Genomic DNA, 15,881 nt, shown 5'->3' on the forward strand with positions numbered 1-15,881 from the left:
AACCATAAAGGTGAGAACCCGTTGTCCCCGCAAGCAGGGGTGACCCGTTCCCTGACAACGCCCCTTTCCACTCTGTGGTGTTGTTGGCTCACTCGGTTTTAGTTCTGGCTCGCTAGCTGGCGTCGCCCCGCCCCCTCCCCCCCTTACTTAGCTGGGACACGGGCGAGAAAACCATAAAGGCGACAACCCGTTGTCCCCGCAAGCAAAGGGTGACCAGTGCCAAGGCAGCACCCCTTCAACTCAGCTAGTCAGGAGGAGTGACTGGGTTGCTTAATAAAGCAACCGCTTCCTCTGACTAACCTGCGAGGAAGGAAGTGACAACAGCAAATTCATTCTCTTTTATACTGCTTCTGCGTAGGTGAAAAAGGGTTAGAGTGGGGGTCTCAGGCGAAGGAGAAAAAGGGTTACAGTGGGGGTCATACTATTGTAACGCTACGTTAAAATGCCATTTATCTTATTTTGCTTGAATTTTGTATCTTTAGAGTTTAAGATATGTGCTGGTAGAATAGTAAATTTGGGTGGTAGGCAAAATTATAACTGGCTTTAGCTAAAATTCGTAGTTTATATGAATAGCGTTTAATCTTCTTTTAATAGATTTTTTTCTTCTTTTTTGAATTATGGAATTGCGTATATTTGCAACTTTGTAATTGCCTTGATGAAGTTATAATTTTTATAGTGTATAAGCAAATTGGATAGTGATATAAATAATAGGGTATTTCTGCTTTTTTTTTAGTTTTGAAGAATTGTAAATAAAAATGTTTGGATGAAAATATAGTTTTGAATTATGCAGGGCTAAACATAATCTTTTGGTGTAGGTGCTGCGCTTGCGCGTGGTAAGGTTACGTGGAGGTAGGTATTAGGGACATAACTGAGTGACAGGGGACGGACCAATGTCAGGTTTGGGGGCGCTGTACGGAAATAGGAGTCAGCACAGCGCCCACGGTTCAGCGCAAGCTGCACGGCACGCACTTCACTCACCGAAGTGTGCCTGGTGTATTCCGACAAATCATCTTATTCATATGTGTCTATGAACACATTGGGAATTATGCTCATATTGTCGCGCACGAATGAAAATTCTCAAGCATTGTGCGTTCACCATCGTTGGCTTGCCTTGTGCTAGCGCGATGGTTGTTGGGCCGGTATGTATGTATATTGTAACAAATTTGCTGCAAATCCTCTTATTTGCCCTTTTGCTAGGTTCGTATCGCTAAACTGTTGAATAAATAACTCCAATATTGAATAATGGAAAAATGGCCTTTATTAAAGTACTCACAATAACACTTATACTTTGCAATTAGCTGACTTAATAACCAAACTGATAGCTGACTTTGAAAATAATACTGCTATTGCTCGCTAGATATCGTCTTAATCGAAACTGCTTGACAACTCAAATCAAACTGAATTCCAGCGCCTCTACATCTGTCGCCTTTCATTCTCTTTGATTGTTACATTCGCATCTTCTAGGCGCTTCCAGAATCTACTAGTCCATTAGCTCTCAAACATCTCAGCTGTAACTACAATTGCACAATTTTATAGTTTTACTCATTGCATACTTATAGGAGTATCTCATGTGTTTGTGCATTGACTCTCCGCTGCTCGTATACGTACATGGTACATATGTGTATACGCAATTATTTATTCGTTTATGTAGATACATAATGATTGAATTATTGATGTGAATGTTTGTAGTTTACAGTCTCTCGCGCACACATAGGCGTATAAGTAAATGCATCTGTTGTCTTATATATGTGTATACATTATTTGATTATTGACGTAAATACCGCTTAGCATGGCCTGAGCATCGCCTTAGTGATGGTATAGCTTAGTGATGCTAATATCCGTGACACTGGCCTCCACCTAAGTCTGATCGTCCCGATCAGACAAATCTCTCGATCTATACGCTACTAGCCTCTCCAAATGAACCACCCTTCTATTTCGTGGTTTCCCAATTGTTCGTATGCGGTAGATGTCATCACTGATACTTTTTACAACTTTGTACGGGCCTTCCCAACTGCACCAAAATTTGGAAGGAACACCTTTTCGCCGGTGATGGTCGTATAGCAGTACCAAATCTCCCTCCCGGAAACCTTCCGAATTATTTTCCTTGTCGTACCTGTGTTTCATCTTACTACTCATTATCCTGATCGTTCCCTCGCACTTTGTTGCTGGGCCAATGAACTATTTCGTAGAGCTCGCGCTTGACGGATTGGCTTCGCATAATCAGTATCGTTCCGACGTTTCTCAACAGAAGTGCGCGCTGGCTTGAAACCACCCTTGCATTCTTTCTGGAAAATTCTTTCAGTCGTTTTAGTGCGTCCATTAGGTTTTGTCGATGCCGGTCTTTTTCTCGCAGGTACTTTTGATTTTGATTTATTTGGCCCATTCGATCTATCAACTTTTGCCTTTGACTTTCGTGGTATTTGTCGAGTCTTTTCCACTAGTACTCGCTTACTGCTGAACCCTTTTTCCAAACTGAAGTTAATTGGTATATCCTGGTTCTTATAGTGCACAATTTTTCTCCGCATATCGATCCTGATGTCATGGTCAACTAAGAAGTCCACTCCCAATATGACTTCATCAACAATCTCCGCCACAATGAATTTGTGTAGAACCATGACCTTTCCAATTAATACCTCACATACCACTTCTCCTTGGACTTGGTTATAATCGCCAGTGACCGTACGCAACCTTGCTCCAGGTAACGTTTTCACTCTCCTGTTGACCAAGTCAGATCGGATCAAGGAATGAGATGCCCCCGTATCTACAGTCAGTGCACGTTCTTTGCCATCCACATTCCCTCTGACGGTAAGACTGCTCGATTTTCTACCAATTTGCGACACAGATATCACAGGACATTCAATGGCCGGGGCAAGTTTTCGTTCCTTACATCCGACACGCTCTTGCTCATTTCCGCCAGCTTTACGTTTACGGCCACCCACATTGTTGGAACTATTAGGAACAAGATCGCAATGACGTGCAATGTAACCTGGGTTGCCGCACTTGAAACATTTAATAACTCCGGCATTGTTCTGTTTAGATCCCTTCAGTGCTTCCAAAATTGTGTATACCCACTCTGGCCTTTCTACTTCCACACGGCGTGCTTTGAAAACTGGCTTACACAGAAGCGACGCTGTTTCCTGCAAATTTGCTGGAAATCCTCTTATTTGCCCTTTTGCTAGGTTCGTATCGCTAAACTGTTGAATAAATAACTCCAATATTGAATAATGGAAAAATGGCCTTTATTAAAGTACTTCACAATAACACTTATACTTTGCAATTAGCTGGCTTAATAACCAAACTGATAGCTGACTTTCAAAATAATACTGCTATTGCTCGCTAGATATCGTCTTAATCGAAACTGCTTGACAACTCAAATCAAACTGAATTCCAGCGCCTCTACATCTGTCGCCTTTTATTCTCTTTGATTGTAACATTCGCATCTTCTAGGCGCTTCCAGAATCTACTAGTCCATTAGCTCTCAAACATCTCAGCTGTAACTACAATTGCACAATTTTATAGTTTTTCTCATTGCATACTTATAGGAGTATCTCATGTGTTTGTGCATTGACTCTCCGCTGCTCGTATACGTACATGGTACATATGTGTATACGCAATTATTTATTCGTTTATGTAGATACATAATGATTGAATTATTGATGTGAATGTTTGTAGTTTACAGTCTCTCGCGCACACATAGGCGTATAACTAAATGCATCTGTGTGTGACATCTCTCGGCTGCCTTATATATGTGTATACATGATTTGATTATTGACGTAAATACCGCTTAGCATGGCCTTAGCATCGCCTTAGTGATGGTATAGCTTAGTGATGCTAATATCCGTGACAATATGTATGTCGGTATATACAATATTAGTGGTGGGCAGTAAATGGGAAATATGATGTTAGGGGTGGGCGCTAAATGGGAAATAGATATTGTGGCGCAGCATTTGCTACGTTACGGTCCCCCTCCTACTACGGCGGACGAAAGGTTGTGGTATTCTAGGGTTTTGGCTCGGAGGCCTGCACTACCATGGGCATAGCCCAGGTATATTTTGCCATCGGTTGAATACAATGGCTCGGCCGAAATGTGTGTATATGTGTTCGTTGATGTTTTTATTATTATAATGACTTTTTTTCCTTTTTCAACAATAATGTGTACATTTCAGTTGTGTTTAAATATACATTGCAAGTACGAAATTCATTTTAAATTTACATTTCAAGTTTAAGGTATATACATATCATGTATAGAACACTTATTAAACTATGTGGAATTTTGTTTCTCCTCGGCCAGCGAATAGTACACCTTGGGGTGTCCTTTCAGGTTGATTATGGCGTGATCTCCGTCCACCCTACGCGCCGTGATCCACCCTTTTCATTTTAGCCACAGTCCGGCGAGGAAGTCTGGGGCGTGGTTTCCATTAGTAGTATCGTGTTGCTCTCGGTTTGGTGCATACGGTATAGTGTCACCAGTGTCGCATACGATGGCGTTTAGATGGCCGGCTTTCAAGGGCGGGCCCCAGAATGTCTTAACGTCCAGTTTTCGTGGCTTATTTGGCGGCGACGGTACTGCGTCGAATGGAGGCGGTTCTTTGGGCATGGCATCCTTTGTTCGTGCTTCTCTCGGCCCGACGAAGTTGCGGTTAGAATTTATTTCGGCGGTTGATTTGTGTTGGGCCGTATTTATGGCGAACGCTATTTCTGGTAGTTCCTGGTGCCAGTTCCGATGGTTTTGTTTCGTACGTTGTGCCACCCTTGTTTTGATAACGCGATTAACGCGTTCGGTAGGATATTTGTGCCTCCATTTAGGAGAGCAGAGAAGTGTTCCCTCCATAATCTAAGCACTCTCTGGACATCAGTTACAAGGTCGCCGCTTTCGTTCCTAGAGGAGTTTTTCCCGGTCTTAAAACATTCCGTCTGTCGGCGTATTTTTTGGTAAAATTTTCGGTTGTTTTTCCTGGTGGCTAGCAGCTCAAACTCCTCGCACTCACGCCTTTCTGCTTCTGCTTTTTTCTTCCTGAAGAGGCGTCTCGCTTCCCTTTTCAACTCACGATAGCGTTCACACACTCCTCTTGTTGCGCTCGCTTTTAAGGTAGCCGTTGCAACGCGGCATTCTTCATCGTACCAGTTGTTTTTCGTGGCCGCCGGTAACCAATTTTTTCCTCGGCGGCAGTACGAAGTGCTTTGGAGATATGCTCCCACTGGTCCTGTATTCCTTCAGGATGAGTTGTGCTCTCAGAGAGCAGGTGTGAGAGTCGAGTAGCGAAATCATTTGCAGTCTGTTGTGATTGAAGCTTTTCGACGTCTAGCTTTCCTTTTGTTTTTTGTTCCTTGGTTTTAGCCGTGCTGAGGCGGGTGCGTATTTTGGCTGCAACGAGATAATGGTCCGAGTCGATGATAGGTGCTCGGATCGTGCGCACATCTAAAACACTGAAGGCATGCCGTCCATCTATCACAACGTGATCGATATGATTACGAGTATTTCGATCAGGAGACAGCCATGTAGCTTGATGTATCTTTTTATGCATGAACCTCGTGCTGGATATGACCATGTTTCGAGTACCGGCAAAGTCAATCAGCCTCAGTCCGTTAGGAGAAGTTTTGTTGTGTAGGCTGAACTTTCCTACTGTAGGGCCAAAAACACCTTCTTTGCCCACCCTGGCGTTATAGTCACCAAGCACGGTCTTTATATCATGACGGGGGCAGCGCTCGTATGTGCGTTCTAATTGTTCATAAAAAGTGTCTTTCACCTCGTCGTATTTCTCCTCTGTCGGCGCATGGGCGCAGATGAATGATATATTAAAAAATTTTGCTTTTATTCGGATAGCGGCGAGACGCTCGTCCACAGGCGTGAACGCCAGCACTTGGCGACAAAGTCTCCTCCCTCCACGTATCCGACGCCGAAACTGCGCTTATTGGTATGGCCACTCCAATATATTTCACAATTTTTTATCTTCTTTCTTCCTTGTCTTCCTTGCTTCGTCCAACGCATTTCTTGGATGGCGGTGATGTCAGATTTTGCTTTGACGACGACATCAATCAGCCGGGCATCTGCACCAATCCCATTCAGGGAGCGGACGTTCCAGGTGCATGCCCTCAATTCATTGTCCTTCAAACGTTTGCCATGGTCGTCATCAATAGAGAGTGTATTTATCTGAGGCTTATTGTTATATTTCATTGCAGTATGGTTTTACGTGGAGGGTCCCAAGCCCAGCGCACAACCCGATCAGCGGGGGTGAAAATATTACTTGGCACGTTTATATAGCGAGCCGCTTGCTCCAAGACAGACACCCGCTTTCAGCCGCACCTAGAGGTGTACAGACGCTGCCGATGAGATCTCCCCCGGCTAGCCCTTAAACCGATTATGTCAGAGTGGCCTAGCCAAGTTGTCGCCTTCTCACATTAGCTCACCGCTAAACGGATGTTTAGCGGCTACCCAGAGGATACTTGGCCGCAAGCGACCGGCAGTAGTGAGCTGCTTGAACCGCATGCAAAAGAATCGCTCTGGCCATTCCCAGGTGAATGGCGGTCAGAAGTTTTCCCCACTTTCGTGGACTTCTACACACGGCCCCACCCACTATATATATATACTATATATACCATCATATATATATTATATATATCACCGATCTCTATGATTTTTTGACACAACAATATATACTATATACGTAAGCAATCGGTGAAATTTGAAGCTTATAGCTGTTAAAATGGGGTAGAAATTGCGAAAAGTTTCTTATCTGAATAATCGGTTGTATTAGATATATACTATATATACAACCGATCTCTATGATTTTTTCAGACAACAATATATGCCATATACGTAAGCATTCGGTGAAATTTGAAGCTTCTAGCTGTTAAAATTGGACTAAAATTGCGAAAATATATATATATTATATATATATACTATATATACCACCGATATGTATGAGTTTTTAGACAACAATACATGCTATATATGTAAGCATTCGTTGAAATTTGAAGCCTCTAGCTCTTAAAATAGGGCAGTAATTACGAAAAGTTTCTTATCTGAACAATCGGTTGTGGGGGATATATACTATATATACGACCGATCTCATAAATTTTTTCAGGCAACAATATGTGCAATATACGAAAGTATATGGTGAAGTTTGAAGCTTCAATCTGTTAAATTGAGTAAGATATTACAAAAATCCTCTTTTTCTGAAAAATCGGTTGTATGGAGGATATATGTTATAGTTGTCCGATCCGGCCGGTTCAGACAAATGTCTAATCGGACACCCAAGTACACCCGCTCACCAAATTTTATCAAGATGTCTCAAAATTGACGGACTAGTTTGCATACAAACAGACAGACGGACAGACGGACATGGCTAAATTAACTCAGCTCTTCAACCTGATTATTTCGGTATACTTAATTGTGGGTCTATCTATTTTCCTTTAAGGACTTACAATTTTGGGTTTCGTGACGAAATTAATATACCATTTCATTTTCAAGAAAGGTATAAAATTAGATAGGTACTTTGTGTGATGATGCAAAGTTTCAGGTTTTTTGTGGTCTGCATGTAAAAACTACCGATCTATATGGTTTTTTCGGACAACAATACACGCTATATACGTAAACAATTGGTGAAATTTTAAGCTTCTAGCTGTTAAAATGGGGCAGAAATTGCGCAAAGTTTCTTATCTGAACAATCGGTTGTATGAGATATATACTCTATATACCACCGACATCTATGATTTTTTCAGACAACAATATATGCTATACACTTAAACATTTGGTGAAATTTGAAGCTTCTAGCTGTTAAAATGGTATATATATAGTATATATATATATACCACGGATCTCAATGATTTTTTCACACAACAATATATACTATATACGTTAGCAATTGTTGAAAGTTGAAGCTTATAGCTGTTAAAATGGGGTAGAAATTTCGAAAATTTTCTTATTTGAACAATCGGTTGTATTAGATATCTTAATATAAAAAACACGTGTCACAACATTTTTCGCCGCGATGGACTCCAAAACTATTGAACCGATGTTGAATTTGTTTTGCACGCCGTGTGTAGTTTATTCTGTCTTGAGATATAGGATAGGCTATATCTCAGTTTATAGTCGCAATATTATTTTATTGCAATTTTTTTATTTGTTTATACGTAATAATAAAATATTACGTATACGCAGTGGCCCTCATATTTTCAGGGGTGCGGATATACTTCCGTGTAATTGCTTGCTGTTTAATTAAACAACCTGCTTATCAATAACAAGTAAGGAAGGCTAAGTTCAGGTGTAACCGAACATTACATACTCAGCTGAGAGCTATGGAAACAAAATAAGGGAAAATAACCATGTGGGAAAATGAACCTAGGTTAATCCTGGAATGTGTTTGTATGACATGTGTATCAAATGGAAGGTATTAAAGAGTATTTTAAGAGGGAGTGAGCCATAGTTCTAAAGTTGGACGCCATTTAGGAATATCGCCATAAAGATGGACCAGGGCTGACTCTAGAATTTGTTTGACGATATGGGTATCAAATGAAAGGCGTTGAATTTTAAAAGGCGTGGGCTTAGTTCTATAGGTGGACGCCTTTTCGAGATATCGCCATAAAGGTGGATCAGGGGTGACTCTAGAATTTGTTTGTACGATATGGCTATCAAATGAAAGGTGTTAATGAGTATTTTAAAAGGGAGTGGGCCTTAGTTCTATAGGTGGACGCCTTTTCGAGATATCACCATAAAGGTGAACCAGGGGTGACTCTAGAATTTGTTTGTACGATATGGGTATCAAATGAAAGTATTTTAAAAGCGTGTGGGCCTTAATTCTATAGGTGGACGCCTTTTAGAGATAATAATAATAATACCCAACGGATTAAACCCTCCAAAGCCCGCCCGACCGGCGCGACGGGCGCATCCGCATGCCGAGTTGTTGATAGGCGGGGGTTTGTTAAGCGTCGAGATCTAAAACTGCTCAGCTACAGAATAAAACTCATCAGCTGAGTACTATACATAACAGTTAGAAATTACATAGAAATTATACATATATATATACTACATTGTTAAATAAGTGAACATTTTTAATTTATTTGATTTTATTTTTTTTTGTTAAGAGTTAAGATAGGATAAGACAGTTTTCTTTATGGTAAAAAGTGAATCCGTTATATCAAATGAATTAGAATGAGTGTTAAAATCATGACACAAACACCGAAAAGATTCATTTAATTCGAAACTAGTTCTACACTGCCTCAAAAGAAGAGGTTTGTAATGTCTTGACACCCGTGATGGGAAGTTGAAATTTACTTCGTTCAAAAGAATTGGATTAGAAATCAGTCCATTCAGGAGTTTAGCCATAAATATAACGCCTAGCATTTCTCTACGACTTGCAAGAGTTGGAAGATTGATAAGCTTCAACCGACTAGTATAAGGTGGAAGATTATACGCAGAGTCCCACTGAAAATTCCTTAAAGAGAAAAGTAGAAATTGCTTTTGTATTGATTCAAGTCTATCTGCATGAACTCGATATTGTGGATTCCAGACTATTGATCCGTATTCTAGTATCGGTCTAACTAAGGTGATGAAAAGGGCTTTAGTTACATAAGGGTTACTAAATTCTTTGGACCACCGTTTCACGTATGAAAGAACACCTCTAGCCTTATTGACAGTAGCATTAGTATGAAGGTTGAAACTAAGTTTAGCATCTATCGTGACTCCCAAGTCCTCAAAATAGTTTACTGATAGAAGACAAAAATTATTAATTACGTAAGAGGCTGCTGGCAAAGATCTTCGAGATAGGCACATGAATTTGCATTTATTGAGGTTCAGCGGCATTGAATTTACGTTGCACCAAGTAACTAGGCAGTTTAAATCCGCTTGAAGCAAGGGACGTTCTTCTATAGACGCATAAGACCTAAAAAGTTTTACATCATCAACATACATTAAGATTTTGGAATATTTTATAGTGGTACAGATATCATTAATAAATAGCAAGAACAGAATTGGACCAAGGTGGCTGCCTTGTGGGACGCCAGAGGGAACATCGATGACATTTGAAAAAGTATTTTTAAAAATAACTTTTTGCGTTCGACCGCAGAGATACGACGAGATCCACTGGGTGAGACCAGGTTGGAAGCCAAGCCGATCCAGCTTGTAGATAAGTAAGGAGTGGGATACTTTGTCAAATGCTTTACTGAAATCAGTATAAATAACATCTGTGTGAAGATTTTCTCCAAATCCCTTAGAAACATGAGTTGTGAATTCAAGTAGATTAGTAATGGTAGATTTGCCTTTACAGAATCCGTGTTGCGGTTCTGCAATCAAAGTAGAAATGAAAAATGTTAGCTGATTGGTAACGATAGCTTCAAACAACTTTGAGATGGCCGACAACTTTGCTATTCCTCGATAGTTCTCTACACACGACCTACTACCACTTTTGTGAAGGGGTATGAGAAAAGACTCCTTCCAAGCAGAAGGAAAGACTCCACTTTTTAGGGACATATTGAATAAATCAGTTAGAGGCTGATAAATGTGTTTAGCGCATTTTTTAAGAAAACAAGTGGGAATTAAATCAGGACCGTACTTGTAAGATTCTTTCAAAGACGTTAAATATGAAAAAACTTCATCCGGATATATTTCTGGAATATTAATGGTGTTAAGTGAGTTAAGCTGAAATGGATATTCATTTGAAAAAGTATTAAATTCATTGGAATAGTTGGACTTGAAAAATTGTGCAAAGAAGTTAGCAATATCTTGATCGTCGCTAGATCGCCATAAATGTGGACGAGGGGTGACTCTAGAATTTGTTTGTACGATACGGGTTTCAAATAAAAGGTGTTAATGAGTATTTTAAAAGGGAGTGGGTTTTAGTTCTATAGGTGGACGCATTTTCGAGATATCGCCATAAAGGTGGACCAGGGGTGAATCTAGAATGGGTTTGTGCAATATTGGCATCAAACGAAAGGTGTTAATGAGTATTTTAAAAGGGAGTGGGCCTTAGTTCTATGAGTGGACGCCTTTTCGAGATATCACCATAAAGGTGGACCAGGGGTGACTCTAGAATTTGTTTGTACGATATGGGTATCAAATAAAAGGTGTTATCGAGTATTTTAAAAGGGAGTGGGCCTTAGTTCTATAGGTGGACGCCTTTTCGACATATCGCCATAAAGGTGGACTGGGGGTGACTCTAGAATTTGTTTGTACGATATGGGTATCAAATGAAAGTTGTTAATGAGTATTTTAAAAGGGAGTCGGCTTGGTTCTATAGGTGAACGCCTTTTCCAGATATCGCCATAAAGGTGGACCAGGGGTGACTCTATAATGTGTTTGTACGATATGGGTATCAAATTAAAGGTATTAATGAGAGTTTTAAAAGGGGTGGTGGTAGTTGTATATGTGAAGGCGTTTTCGAGATATCGACCAAAATGTGGACCAGGGTGACCCAGAACATCATCTGTCGGCTACCGCTAATTTATTTATATATGTAATACCACGAACAGTATTCCTGCCATGATTCGAAGGGCTTTTGAATTAAAAAATAAACGTAAAATTCAATCGTCTATAAAATCCTATAGGGATTAGGTGACCTTTTAATAATAGACGGTCCAGCTGTTCAAAAACTTTTATATACATTTATATAGCTAATTGGATATTTTCTTACCTAACAGCAAATTGCGACGCCAAATCATCTAATGCTGAATTCAAATTTTGCTGCAACTCCTTTAAAATGTTTGCTGCGTCTTCCTCCAATTTATCGCCTCCCATAGACTCAAACATTTTCTCTAATTGTACTCTTAATTGTTGTATATTATTCATATGGATACACGCCTGTGGAAATAAAAAGCCATAGGGTAGGATTATTTGGGTGTCTTTTTAATGTAGAAAGTTTGCAAAAAAGCAAAAATATACCACATTGAGACTGTATTTTAGCATTGCAAGAAATTCACTAAAAAAAGGTATTAATTTAGCAAGTCATGAAGGAAAAAGCAGAGGCAGAAAGGCGTGAGTTCGAGGAGCTTGAGCTTCTAGCCACCTAGAACAACGCCCGAAAATTTTACCAAAAAATTCGGCGAAAGACGGGGGTGACCTTGTAACTGGGGGCGACCTTTTAACTGATGTCCAGAAAGTACTTAGATTATGAAGAGAACACTTCTCTGGTCTCCTAAATGGAGAAAGCGATTTACCGCACAGGGATGACGAACCCGATCCCGCAATCTATGATGATGGAATAAATGTCCCCCACCCGATTATGACGAAGTCAGAATAGCAATAACGCGATTGAAAAACAACAAGGCCGCGGGCGCTGATGGATTGCATGCGGAGCTATTCAAATACGGCGGCGAGGAGTTTTTAAGGCGCATGCATCCGCTTTTTCGCAAAATATGTGCGGACGAGTGCATGCCCGATGATTAGCATGTAAATGTTCTTTGGCCAGTCCACAAGAAGTGGGATACTGCAAACTGTACCAACTATCGCCGAATCAGCCTTCTTAATATCGCATATAAGGTCCTGTCAAGTGTATTGTGCGAAAGATTGAAAACCACCGTGAATCTGCTGATTGGACCTTTTCAGTGCGACCTCAGACCTGGTAAATCTACCATCGACCAGATTTTCACAATGCGCAAAATCTTGGAAAAACTCGCGAAAAAAGAATCGACACACATCACCTGTTCTTCGATTTTAAAGCCGCCTTCGACAGTACGAAAAGGAGCTTCCTATATGCCGCTATGTCTGAATTTGATTTCACCGCAAAACTTATACGGCTGTGCAAAACGACGTTAAGCAACACCATCAGCTAAGTCAGAATTGGGGAGGACCGCTCCGAGCCGTTCGAAACTAAACGAGGTTTCAGATAGGGTGACCGCCTACCGTGCGATTTCTTTAATTTGATACTGGAGAAAATTATACTAGCTGCAGAACTTAACCGCTCTGGAACAATATTGTAAAAAAGCGTGCAATTACTGGCATACACCTGCGCCGTTAGTTTTGCTTACTCCAAACTGGAAAAAGAAGCGGCAAAGATATGTTTGATGGTGAACGAGGACAAAACGAAGTACCTCCTGTCATAGAGCAATGAGTCAGCGCATATGCGCCTTGGCAACCACGCTTCTGTTGGCAGCCATAATTTCATAATACTACAACACTAGCAACAAAATCTGCTCTGAACAACGAAGAATCACTCTTGCCAATAAATACTACTTTGGACTAGGTAGGCAATTGAAAAGTAAAGTCCTCTCTCGGCAAATTAAAATCATACTCTACATGTCATTTATCGTTCCCGTATTGCTATATGGTGCAGAAGCATGGACCATGACAACATCAGATGAAACGGATCTGGGAGTGTACGAGAGAAAAGTTCTTCGAAACATCTATGGACCTCTACGCGTTGGCGATGGCGAGTACCGTAGAAGATTTAATGATGAGCTGTGTGAGCTATACGCAGACATCAACATAGTTCAGCGGATTAAAACGCAGCGGCCGAGCTGGCTAGGCCTTGTTTTGCGAATGAAAGATTACGCTCCGGCCAAGAAAGTGTTTCTATCGGAACCCGCCCATGGAAGCAGAGGTAGAGGGTGGCCCCCACTCTGTTGAAAGGACCAGGTGGAAAACGATTTAAACTTTCTCGCTGTGACCAATTTGTGTCGGTTGGCAGAGAGAAGGAGCGACTGGCGCGCCTTGTTGGACGGTCATAACCGTCTAAACGGTTAAGCGCCAGTTAAGTAAGTCATTTAACAATACATTTTTCCTAGCATACACGAGAAGACGAGGAGGTCAAAAATAGATTTCGAAATTACCTAAAACATTGGCATAATTCCTATTCCTTGTAGACGGAATTCATTGACAAGGAAAATAAAATTTTATGCTGAATCTAGGTACTATCTTCAGAGTGCAGAAAACTGAAGTCGCCCTTGAGATAAATCTAAACTTTCACTTTTAAGTCCTGAAAAAAATTTTTTCACTTAAACGGGTTTATCTTAAACCTATTTGCCATACTTTCAATTTTCTTACAAATTACAATGAAATAACATGAATTCCTATAGGACGCACTATTCGATTCATTCGGGGGCTAACAATGTCTTAGGGGGAACTTTGAAAATATGAAATTCAAACTTTAGAGCGATATATCACATCATAAACATACTTTAACCAAGCCGAAAGTTACAGAAGGTGAAGGGTTTTGGCACTTTTCTGTGATGACACTTGGACTATGCAATGCCCAAGCTATTTAACAGGTGATCCAGGCTGTTTACTATTGTGAACCTTTTTTTTTCAAACATTAGCCACTTGTATGAATTCACAATGGTTGGAAACTTTACCTTGAACCCATTAAATAAGATGCTGGGCTGAGTTCATTGTACCTCACCGAGACGAGTTCTCATTGCACCTTCAGGTTCAATAGATCTTATCTTCTCCAGTAATTGTACAATTTTTTCATCTTGTGTTTCAAGTTGTGAGATTAAATGTGATTTTTGTGCTTCTAGCTGGGAAGCACTTGTGAAATGCACGTAACCTGCTTTTCCGACGATATCTGAGAAGACACCTTTGACGAAATTTGGCCTCCTTCAACTCAGGCGTAGTCGCCCGTCACTTACCCCCAGAGTGACGACGTCTCCCCCGTAGTACTTCAGAACTCTGCAGTTAAACTGTAATGGATTAACTGGGAAGATTGCGGAGATAGTCGATTTCATGAAGAGACTAAACTCACAGCAAGTCCTGCTCTGCAGACCTGCTCTGGGTACAACGTCCACAGAAAAGATCACGAGATCGACGTTCTGCACAATAAAACGCTACCACCAATATGGTAGGAAGCTGTCACAGTGCGCCAGATATATCCATCGTGATAGCAGGACTAGTAAACTACGTCAACTGGTAGCCGATGGTGGCATTGGCATCTACCCACCTGCCCATACTCCTTTCGCTCAAGCGATCTGCCGACTTCATCACCCCCGAGAAGCACAGTTTCATTAACTTTAAGAAAGGAAAGTGGAAAGCATGATTACAAATCCTATACAGACAATCGCTTTGCTGGCCTCTCTATCCCGACTGATGCCCGCCAAGAGGAACGTGCTTTCCGCATGGTCATCGAATCCGCCTCGGCTCGTTTTATTCCCGCCGGAAGAAATCCGGAAATCGAGCCACATTTTCCGACGGAGGCCGCAAATTTAGCGACCTCCAAATAAGGGACATAAACCAATGCATCAGACTGCTTGTAGATGAACACAAGCGGGCGAAATGGGAGGAGTATTTAAAGAGTTTTAACCCTTCTGCCGGTGCGGTTAAGTTTTGGTCCACCGTAAAGTCTCTATCAAATCCGCCTAAGCACAATGACAAAATCTCTTTTGCCTTTGGCGATAAAGTGCTGTCGGATGCGAAAAAAATTCGCGAGTGCTTTTTTCCGACAATATGTAATGCATTCTACGGTTGACAAAGTTAGACGGCGGGCCAACAGACGCACACGCAAGCACAAATACGGCGCGTCCTCAGTTACCATCACACACAAAGAGGTTGAGTATGCGAACTTTTATGCTAAATCATCTAATGCAGGGGGCCCCGACGGCATAGCCATGCCGATGCTTAAAAACCTAGGCAAAAAGGGATTTCATTATCTAGGGCATGCCCTCAACTTGTCCCTATCCACCTTCGTCATCACCGAAAAAGGGAAACGGCCAAGGTGGTTCCGCTACTAAAGCCTGGGAAAACAGCTAGGTTAGGTTAAGTTAGGTGCAAGTGGCTGCCGTCCACATTGGGGCGGCACACTTAGGCCTTTATAGGCCCATTGTGAAACCACACGGATTTGTTCCTATTCTCCTAATGAAACCACTTCGTTGAGTTTATGAAGCTAACTAAGCATCGTGTATTGACCTCAACTATATCAGTCAGATCTACGACAAACATCTTGCCCATAAAACGTTGC

General features: G+C 41.2%; 1 protein-coding gene across 6 annotated transcripts in view; it reads left to right on the forward strand.

Annotated features, from left to right (window-relative positions):
- Window positions 1-15,881, forward strand: part of unc-13 — a 4,182,017-nt gene that overhangs the window by 4,059,868 nt on the left and 106,268 nt on the right. The gene's annotated exons all lie outside the window — the stretch shown is intronic.

The sequence above is a fragment of the Eurosta solidaginis genome, chromosome X (assembly GCF_040869045.1).
Source record: "Eurosta solidaginis isolate ZX-2024a chromosome X, ASM4086904v1, whole genome shotgun sequence".
Taxonomy (NCBI): Eukaryota; Metazoa; Arthropoda; class Insecta; order Diptera; family Tephritidae; genus Eurosta; species Eurosta solidaginis.